Below are 9,335 nucleotides of genomic sequence, written 5' to 3' on the forward strand. Positions count from 1 at the left end.
TAGTAACGAATTTGACATGATTGTTCTTTAAGTCACCACCGACAATTTCCCACATTATTTGTGGTAGAAATATTGTTTCATTATCCACTTTTCGATGTTGGAGTTTTGGCGGGAAGAATCTCAGTCTTAACAAAGGGGTCCTTTCTCCCAATACTTCATGGCAAGGAAGAGAAAGTCTGCACGGTATTTACGACCGGTCATAAAACTGGCCCCCAGGAGAGGGGGTGTTCAAACCTTTGCCTAGCCGGCATCTTTGATCCTCATCCCATGAGGGCAAGTCATGACACTGCACAGCTATTTTCAGGTCTCTCCAGAGATGTTAGATCGGGTTCAAGTCCTGGCTCTGGCTGGGCCACTCAAGGACATTCAGAGACTTGTCCCGAAGCCACTCCTGCGTTGTCTTGGCTGTGTGCTTAGGGTTGTTGTCCTGTTGGCCCAGTCTAAGGTCCTGAGCGCTCTGGAGCAGGTTTTCATCAAGAATCTCTGTACTTTGCTCCGTTCATCCTTCCCTCGATCCTGACTAGTCTCCCAGTCCCTGCTGCTGAAAAACATCCCCACAGCATGATACTGCCACCACCATGCTTCACCGTAGGGATGGTGCCATGTTTCCTCCAGACGTGACCAAGAACCCAATGGTCACTCTGACAGAGCTCCAGAGTTCCTCTGTGGAGATGGGTGAACATTCCAGAAGGACAACCATCTCTGCAGCATTCCACCAATCAGGCCTTTATGGTAGAGTGGCCAGACTGAAGCCACTCCTCAGTAAAAGGCACATGACAGCCCGCTTGGAGTTTTACAAAAGGCACCTAAAGGACTCTATGACCATGAGAAACAAGATTCTTTGGTCTGATGAAACCAAGATTGAACTCTTTGGCCTGAATGCCAAGCGTCACGTCTGGAGGAAACCTGGCACCATCCCTATGGTGAAGCATGGTGGTGGCAGTATCATGTTGTTGGGATGTTTTTCAGAGGCAGGGACTGGGAGACTAGTCAGGATCGAGGGAAAGATGAACGGAGCAAAGTACAGAGAGATCCTTGATGAAAACCTGCTCCAGAGCGTTCAGACTGGGGTGAAAGTTCACCTTCCAACAGGACAACAACCCTAAGCACACAGCCAAGACAACGCAGGAGTGGCTTCTCTTTCTGTTGTGCTCATATATCTGACCAGGAGTTCCATCTTCTTGATGAAAGAGTCAAGGAATCCGGGCTTCAAAATAAAATAATTGATACCATCTTTTAGATAATTTCTGAAAACATGCAGTCCTACAAATTAATCCTCTTGTAAGAGCAAAATGCAATGTTTATTCTTACAGAAAAGAAACCAAGGTAGGGATGGCAGGATATTTTTTTCCCGCAGAAATCTGTAAGTGGAAGGATTGTGGTGGACCCGCTGTATTCCAAGTTGTTTTATCTCCACAGAGAACCTCTGTCCTCTCTTATTACTCTGCAGACTGTACTTTGAAGATGTGGCGGTGGCGACTCCATGGCCTCCAACATTGGATCTTGTTTTTGTTCTACAAATTATAAAGAGGATAGATGCATGATGATGATGAAATCACCGTATCATTGTATAATCAATCCTAATGTTGTCTATTAGAAGTCAATTTATGTGTTATTCCAATCTATAGGATGACTACGTACTTGGTTTTCATGGCTTTTAGTCTTGGCATGTCTGCTTTGCATTTGCCTGTTGTTTTTTTGCGTGAATTTGACAGCTTATTTTCCAGGAACTGTATTCTATGAAATAATCTGTATGAGAATAACTGTGATATTTTTGTTTCAATGTTTGTGCAATCAATCACTGCGGGTGTATTATTATTATTATTATTATTATTATTATTATTATTATACTATAGACCTCCTTCAATTGGATGATGGCCTCCCGGTGCATGACACCTGTGCTACATGCTGCTTCCTTTGACACCTGAGCTTCCTGTATGCTCGTGAGGACGCCTCCTTCCGCCACCTCTGTCACCTGACAGACCACCTCCTGCCGACCATCTGCTGCTGTGTCCTCTGCTGGAGCTGGGTCTACACTCTCCTCCATTATCTTGTTCTCTCTGTCTTTCTCACCTAAAACTCCTACATCTGCTTCCCTGTCCCCTCCTTCAAAAATAGACAATTCAAGACTTTAAACCTGTTGTGTTGATATAAAACAACAACGATGCATCTTTAATTGCTACGAACTTTGTAGTTGGCTTACCTCTTTTTCCACAACGCCGTGCATCTGTTGCAGATTGAGGGGGTGGATTCCTGCTATTTATTCTGGTAGGTGCTGCCTCGGAGGACAGTGTCTTCCGTGAACCCTGTTGAAAGAGACATTTTTACCAGGAAAGTATCATATGACTGAAATGTATTTTTGTTGACAAAGATAGTAGCTGTACCGTGCTCCTCACACACAGCATAACCCCCTTTCTTCAGGTCCTCTAAGGACTTCTGCAGACTGATGTCTCTGTCTGATGTTTCTCAGCCATATCTTCCTCCTGAGTAAAGGCGAAAATGTGTAAGGTTTAATCTCACATTTTATTGAATTCACACAACAACCAAAAAATGACAGGCTTTGTTTTTCATTTTATGGAAATATGACTGACCCACTCGCTCTCTCTCACTTCTCTCTCTTCTCTCGAGCCCTGCAAGAGCAGCTTCTACCCTTTCCAGGAGCAGAAGAGGCCTCAGCAGTTTCTGGGAATCTACAACATCAGTTGTTTTTTAACCTCTTCTCTGGGACCCCCAGACATTGTGTATACCGTATAGGCCAGTGTTTAGTTTAAAGTTCATTGTTGTGTTCTCGATCCTTGTTCTCTTATACCTCTACACACTACACTGAAGTTTTAAGAAGTCCTTTGGATGCTTGTGAGCCTCAGGACACCTCCTCCTGTCACCTGAACCTCCTGCAGACCAACTGAACTACGTTTGGCATCATCTGCTGGAGTTTATGAACATGGTCTCCTGTTCTTTCTCACCTCTACTCCAGTTTCTGATGGATGTTGGTCTATGCTCATGGTCTCCTGTTTTATACTTCATTTAGTAGTGTATTGGTTGTTATAACATCTGTGGTAGTGTAGTTTGTAGATAGTTTATTGTTATGTCCTCTATCCCTGTTATTCATCCTAATTGATTGGTTTTAATAGTACTCTACAGTTCATTTAAACAGCAGCCATGTTGTTTTTCTCTCTGTATGTGTAAAAGGAGTGTGACATAGACTCCAAAAGGCAGCCTTTCTTGCTACTCCTGTGACCAGTACCCAAATGAGGACCTTCAATCATTTACATTTTAGTCATTTAGCAGACGCTCTTATCCAGAGTGACTTACATGAGCAATTAGGGTTAAGTGCCTTGCTCAAGGGCACATCGACAGATTGTTCACCTAGTCGGCTAGGGGATTAGAACCAGCGACCTTTCGGTTACTGGCACAACGCTCTTAACCACTAAGCTACCTGCCGCCTTACTGATCATGTCCTGTTATAGTTAGTAGTGTAGATGGACTCCATCCCTGTAGTCTGCAGACTTCTGGGGTCTACGTCACATTCCTTCTCTTCAAACAAAACTGACACATTCTTCTCTGTGAGACACCACCATAGCAACCATCGCCTGATTAGCAACACCCCCAATAACGGAACATATTATCGAAAAAAAGACCCACACTTTATCCTACGGAACATTTTCAGTTGCTGCCCTCTTAAGCCTGATTTATCTTTTGAAGCTATGCTCTGATTCTACACTGTAGAATCTCTCAAACTCTGTCTTATTCTTCTCATGTTCTACATTCATGATTTCTATATCTTCTATATTTTTCACCAAAATCTACAGGGAGAGCTCGAAAATTCAAGCCCTTTGGGTGCTGTCATAGATTTACATTAGAAGTGCCCAACCAAGAAGTCTCAAGGTCACTGGCCACAGATAAAATGACATCAAATCACATATCTACAGTAGCTTTGATTGGACTGATCATGTCAACATCATACTTTTAAAATCTTAGCTAGCAAGCTAGACAAGCAGTCATTTACATTTACATTTAAGTCATTTAGCAGACGCTCTTATCCAGAGCGACTTACAAATTGGTGCATTCAACTTAGGATAGCCAGTGGGACAACCACATCTTGATCACAGTAAGTACACTTCTTCAAACAAGCAGCTGTGAGCAAATTCAGTGCAATCAGGGACAACTACATCTCGATCACAGTAAGTACATTTTTTAAAACAAGTCAGTACTAGCAGGTGAAATAAGTTAGTTTAGACAAAAGACGGTGGTAGTAAAGGGGGGGGGGGGGGTAGAAGGATTACTATTATACTATTCCAGGTATTCCTTAAAGAGGTAGGGTTTCAAGTGTCTCTGGAAGGTGGTCAGTGACTCCGCTGTCCTGGCGTTGTGGGGGAGCTTGTTCCACCATTGGTGTTCTTTGACTGGGCTGAGCGGGAACTGTGCTTCCGTAGAGGTAGGGGGGCTAGCAGGCCAGAGGTGGATGAACGTAGTGCCCTCGTTTGGGTGTAGGGTCTGATCAGAGCCTGAAGGTAAGGAGGTGCCGTTCCCCTCACAGCTCCATAGGCAAGCACCATGGTTTTGTAGTAGATGCAAGCTTCAACTGGAAGCCAGTGGAGTGTGCCGAGGAGCGGGGTGACGTGAGAGAACTTGGGAAGGTTGAACACCAGATGGATAAGTTGCAGGGGTTTAATGGCACAGGCAGGGAGCCCAGCCAACAGCGAGTTGCAGTAATCCAGATGGGAGATGACAAGTGCCTGGATTAGGACCTGTGCCGCTTTCTGTGTAAGGTAGGGTCGTACTCTGCGAATGTTGTAGAGCATGAACCTGCAGGATCGGGTCACCGCTTTGATGTTAGCGGAGAACGACAGGGTGTTGTCCAGGGTCACGCCAAGGTTCTTTGCACTCTGGGAGGAGGACACAATGGAGTTGTCAACCATGATGGCGAGATCATGGAGTGGGCAGTCCTTCCCAGGGAGGAAGAGCAGCTCTGTCTTGCCGAGGTTCAGCTTGAGGTGGTGATCCGACATCCACACTGATATGTCTGCCAGACATGCAGAGAAGTGATTCGCCACCTGGTTATCAGAAGGGGGAAAGGAGAAGATTAATTGTGTGTCGTCTGCGTAGCAATGATAGGACAGACCATGTGAGGATATGACAGAGCCAAGTGACTTGGTGTATAGCGAGAATAGGAGAGGGCCTAGAACTGAGCCCTGGGGGACACCAGTGGTGAGAGCACGTGGTGCAGAGACAGATTCTCGCCACGCCACCTGGTAGGAGCGACCTGTCAGGTAGGACGCAATCCAAGAGTGAGCAGCGCCGGAGATGCCCAACTCGGAGAGGGTGGAGAGGAGGATCTGATGGTTCACAGTATCAAAGGCAGCAGATAGGTCTAGAAGGATAAGAGCAGAGGAGAGAGAGTTAGCTTTGGCAGTGCGGAGAGCCTCTGTGACACAGAGAAGAGCAGTCTCAGTTGAATGACCAGTCTTGAAACCTGACTGGTTAGGATCAAGAAGGTAATTCTGAGAGAGATAGCAGGAGAGTTGGCTAGAGACGGCACACTCAAGAGTTTTGGAGAGAAAAGAAAGAAGGGATACTGGTCTGTAGTTGTTGACATCGGAGGGATCGAGTGTAGGTTTTTTGAGAAGGGGTGCAACTCTCGCCCTCTTGAAGACGGAAGGGACATAGCCAGCGGTCAAGGATGAGTTGATGAGAGAGGTGAGGTAAGGGAGAAGGTCTCCGGAAATGGTCTGGAGAAGAGAGGAGGGGATAGGGTCAAGCGGGCAGGTGGTTGGGCGGCCGGCCGTCACAAGTCGCAAGATTTCATCTGGAGAGAGAGGGGAGAAAGAAGTCAAAGCATAGGGTAGGGCAGTGTGACCAGGACCAGCGGTGTCATTTAACTTAATAAATGAGGATCGGATGTCGTCAACCTTCTTTTCAAAATGGTTGACGAAGTCATCCACAGAGAGGGAGGAGGGAGGGGAAGGAGGAGGAGGTGGCAAAGAGCTTCCTAGGGTTAGAGGCAGAGGCTTGACATTTAGAGTGGTAGAAAGTGGCTTTAGCAGCAGAAAGAGAGGAAGAAAAAGTAGAGAGGAGGGAGTGAAAAGATGACAGGTCCGCAGGGAGTCTAGTTTTCCTCCATTTCCGCTTGGCTGCCCGGAGCCCTGTCATCATCATGAATCAAGTCGACAATCTACTGGAAAATCATTTTTAATCCTTGTCATATGAAGAGAAATCAGGGGCGAAACTTTCACTGGGGACGGGGTTGGACATGTCCCCCCCACATTCTGAAATTGCATATTTTGTTGTCGTCCCCTCCCCCCCCCCACACACAGTTTTATCATTGGAATGTGATACAAAATGAGGCAGCAATGTGCTTTAGGACCATGCGGAAGCCTCCAAGCGGTCGGGTAGGCTGTTTGGAGTGTTTATCCAACTGTAAGAAGAAAAAAAAAATGTATGTCCCCCCCACTTCTAAAACCAAAGTTCCGTCCCTGAGAGAAATTATAGATAAAACGTATCGGTCGGTGCTCATCAGCCATTGGACATAAACATTACACAACAAGTTGGAAATCGCAAGTTCAACCATGAGTGGTTTGAACGGTCATCCAACATCCAAGTCGGGAACTCGGGCCTCTTTCTAGAGCTCCGACCTAAAGATCACTGACGTCAGATGCGACCTTGTTTTTCCCCCAAGTTCCCAGTTGTCTTGAAAGCACCATAAATCCAGAGAATGCCAGACTGATGACAAGATTTGACCACAAGAAGGACCGCCGCGCCACCTTCCTGTTCAAGTGAGCACAGCAATGGTGAGTCCAAAAATTGCTGCATAAATTATGTAATATGCCAGGGAGATATGTATACTGTAGCTAAGAAAGTAATACTAAGTGTATGTTGTGTATTAAGCTGTTAGTAGCCCATGTGCCTCACCCTAATAATGTGGTTCCTTTCCCAGTGTTCTGTTCTGATTTGGTGGTGCACATGTAGCTTATAGCCTGTTTTAGAGAAATGTAATCATTGAATATTGTAAGAGCTTTCATTGTCTGCTTATTTGCCCCCTTTATTTATCCTACGGTTCTGACTTGGTGTACAGGGAGGATACTGTAAGAACGGCCCATGTTCTGAATTCTATTGCTGTACATTTCAAAAGTGCTGAACAAATAGTTATATTGACTACGTCCATCTCAGCTCGCTCAATAATGTCTTAATGGAAATTACGGATTGCCTCTTATCCGCTCATCGTTCCCTTATGCCATAGTTTGTACATCTCAATTGTCAGTAGAAACCACATTTGTTTAAGCAAGTCAGCCTTATCAGCTTTTTTTTTTTTTTTAAGGCAGTAAATGAGGCTGAATGAACTGTTTTGCTACCAGACAAGGCTCCGCTGATAGCCAGGTGTAGCAGTGGTAAGGATTCACTCCATGGTGCTGAAAAGAAAGCTATGCTGTTGGGATAGCTTTATGTAGGCCCTAACAGTTTGTGGGCACCGTTTGTCATCGTTATAGTGCAACTAATGTATTGTTTAGTGTAGTGTAGTGGTGTTTCTGGCATGCATCTAAAAACATTTTGGGGGGTTTGCACCACCAAGATGTACATGCTAAAATCGCCACTGCTCCAAATGCATCTTATAATAATATAATATGCCATTTAGCAGACGCTTTTATCCAAAGCGACTTACAGTCATGTGCGCATACATTTTTTTTTGTGTATGGGTGGTCCCGGGGATCGAACCCACTACCTTGGCGTTACAAGCGCCGTGCTCTACCAGCTGAGCTACAGAGGACCACTTCTCTTTATTTTTTACATAACTTTCAACGTCTGTTGGAAATCTGGACAGTATTGCACCTGATTGCTGCACATAGCCTCATTTTCTGTCTTCGTAATAATTGCAGTAGTTATCAGTATCTTTCACAACAAACATGAGATTCCAGCTCAACAATTTCAAGCGGGAAATTAGCTTTGCATAATTATTCGTTTTTTATATTGCTTCCCCTAAACAAAATCACAGAAAACATTTTACAGTAAACAAGGTATTTATTGATGACATATGTGTCTTATCCTGAAAAAAAAGTTGATTCACAGACGGAGTACTAGTTGTGGCAAAACTTGCAAAGACATCGATGTCTAGCTATTTAAACTAAGTACGTTTTTTTTTGTTCTTTGTGAGTTGTGAATTAGCTAGCTAGCCAGCTCGATGTCAACTTGGAAACAGCTAGCTATCTACCGCCAATAAGACGGCTAGGACCATGTGTACCTTACTGAATATGCATGACGTTCATTAGGAAAATGCCCACTACCTAGTGCACTCGTCCTAAACAAAGTCATCTCTATAAACAATGACACTGTCTACCGGTGTACGGCTCAGTGTTGCCAACTCATTTTCAGGGGAAGTTGCTAGAGGCAGGTCGATGTGTTGCTAAAAGTTGCTAAATGACGTTGTGATGTCATTGCGTGATGACTTCATTACGTAAAAACGTAAAACTGCGTCAGTACGTAGAATACACAATAACGTTACTCAAATTGACTGGCCATCTCAGCGACAAATATAATTTGCCATTTGTTGGTTTAGATTTGTTTGTTTATTGTCGCATATTTTTATTTGTAAAAGTAATATAAACACAACACATTTTATATGATCAGATATCTTTATTTTTAAACACAACACATTGAATTATTGAACAATTACTCATAACACATTATTGAACAATTACATTTGATTTATTTTCTTATTAACTAGTAAACCTACACATTCTGAACAATTATAGTTTTAAGCAGGTTATTGGTAGTTAGTTAACATGCTACCTAACTGATCAACAATTATAGGTACAAGCTAATAACAAGGTATATATGCTATCTTATTGAACAAGCAACTTAACTCAAATAATGATGTGTGCGCTGGGCATCTCTCTCCAGCTCTCTCCAGGTTGTTGTGCTGCTTGGCTGGCCTGCTGCTGCCTGTGCAGGAGCTGAGCACCTGCTGCTGACTCACAATCACTCACAATGCACTTTTGCAGCCAGGCACGTGTGTTGTGACAGAAAATCGTTTTTGTGTAATTTAGAGGGAAAACGTGTGCATTTTAGCGTTTGAGTCACTTTTCAAAAGTTGCTAAAAGTTCCAAATACATTTTAAAAAAGTAGCTACATTTGTTGCTAGGTGCTGTTTAAAAAAAAAAGTTGCCAGGGTAGTCTGAAAGTTTGATAAATCTAGCAACAAAATTGCTAAGTTGGCATCACTGGTACGGCTAGCTACCGTTGTCGCTCACGCCCCTTCTTCTGTGGGGTTTATCGGTGGCTGTCATCCAACGTTATTGTGCAACGCCACCTACTGTACTGGAGCGCCCACGACGTCCGCCTGT

The sequence above is a fragment of the Coregonus lavaretus genome (assembly GCF_964263955.1).
Source record: "Coregonus lavaretus genome assembly, chromosome: 4".
NCBI lineage: Eukaryota > Metazoa > Chordata > Actinopteri > Salmoniformes > Salmonidae > Coregonus > Coregonus lavaretus.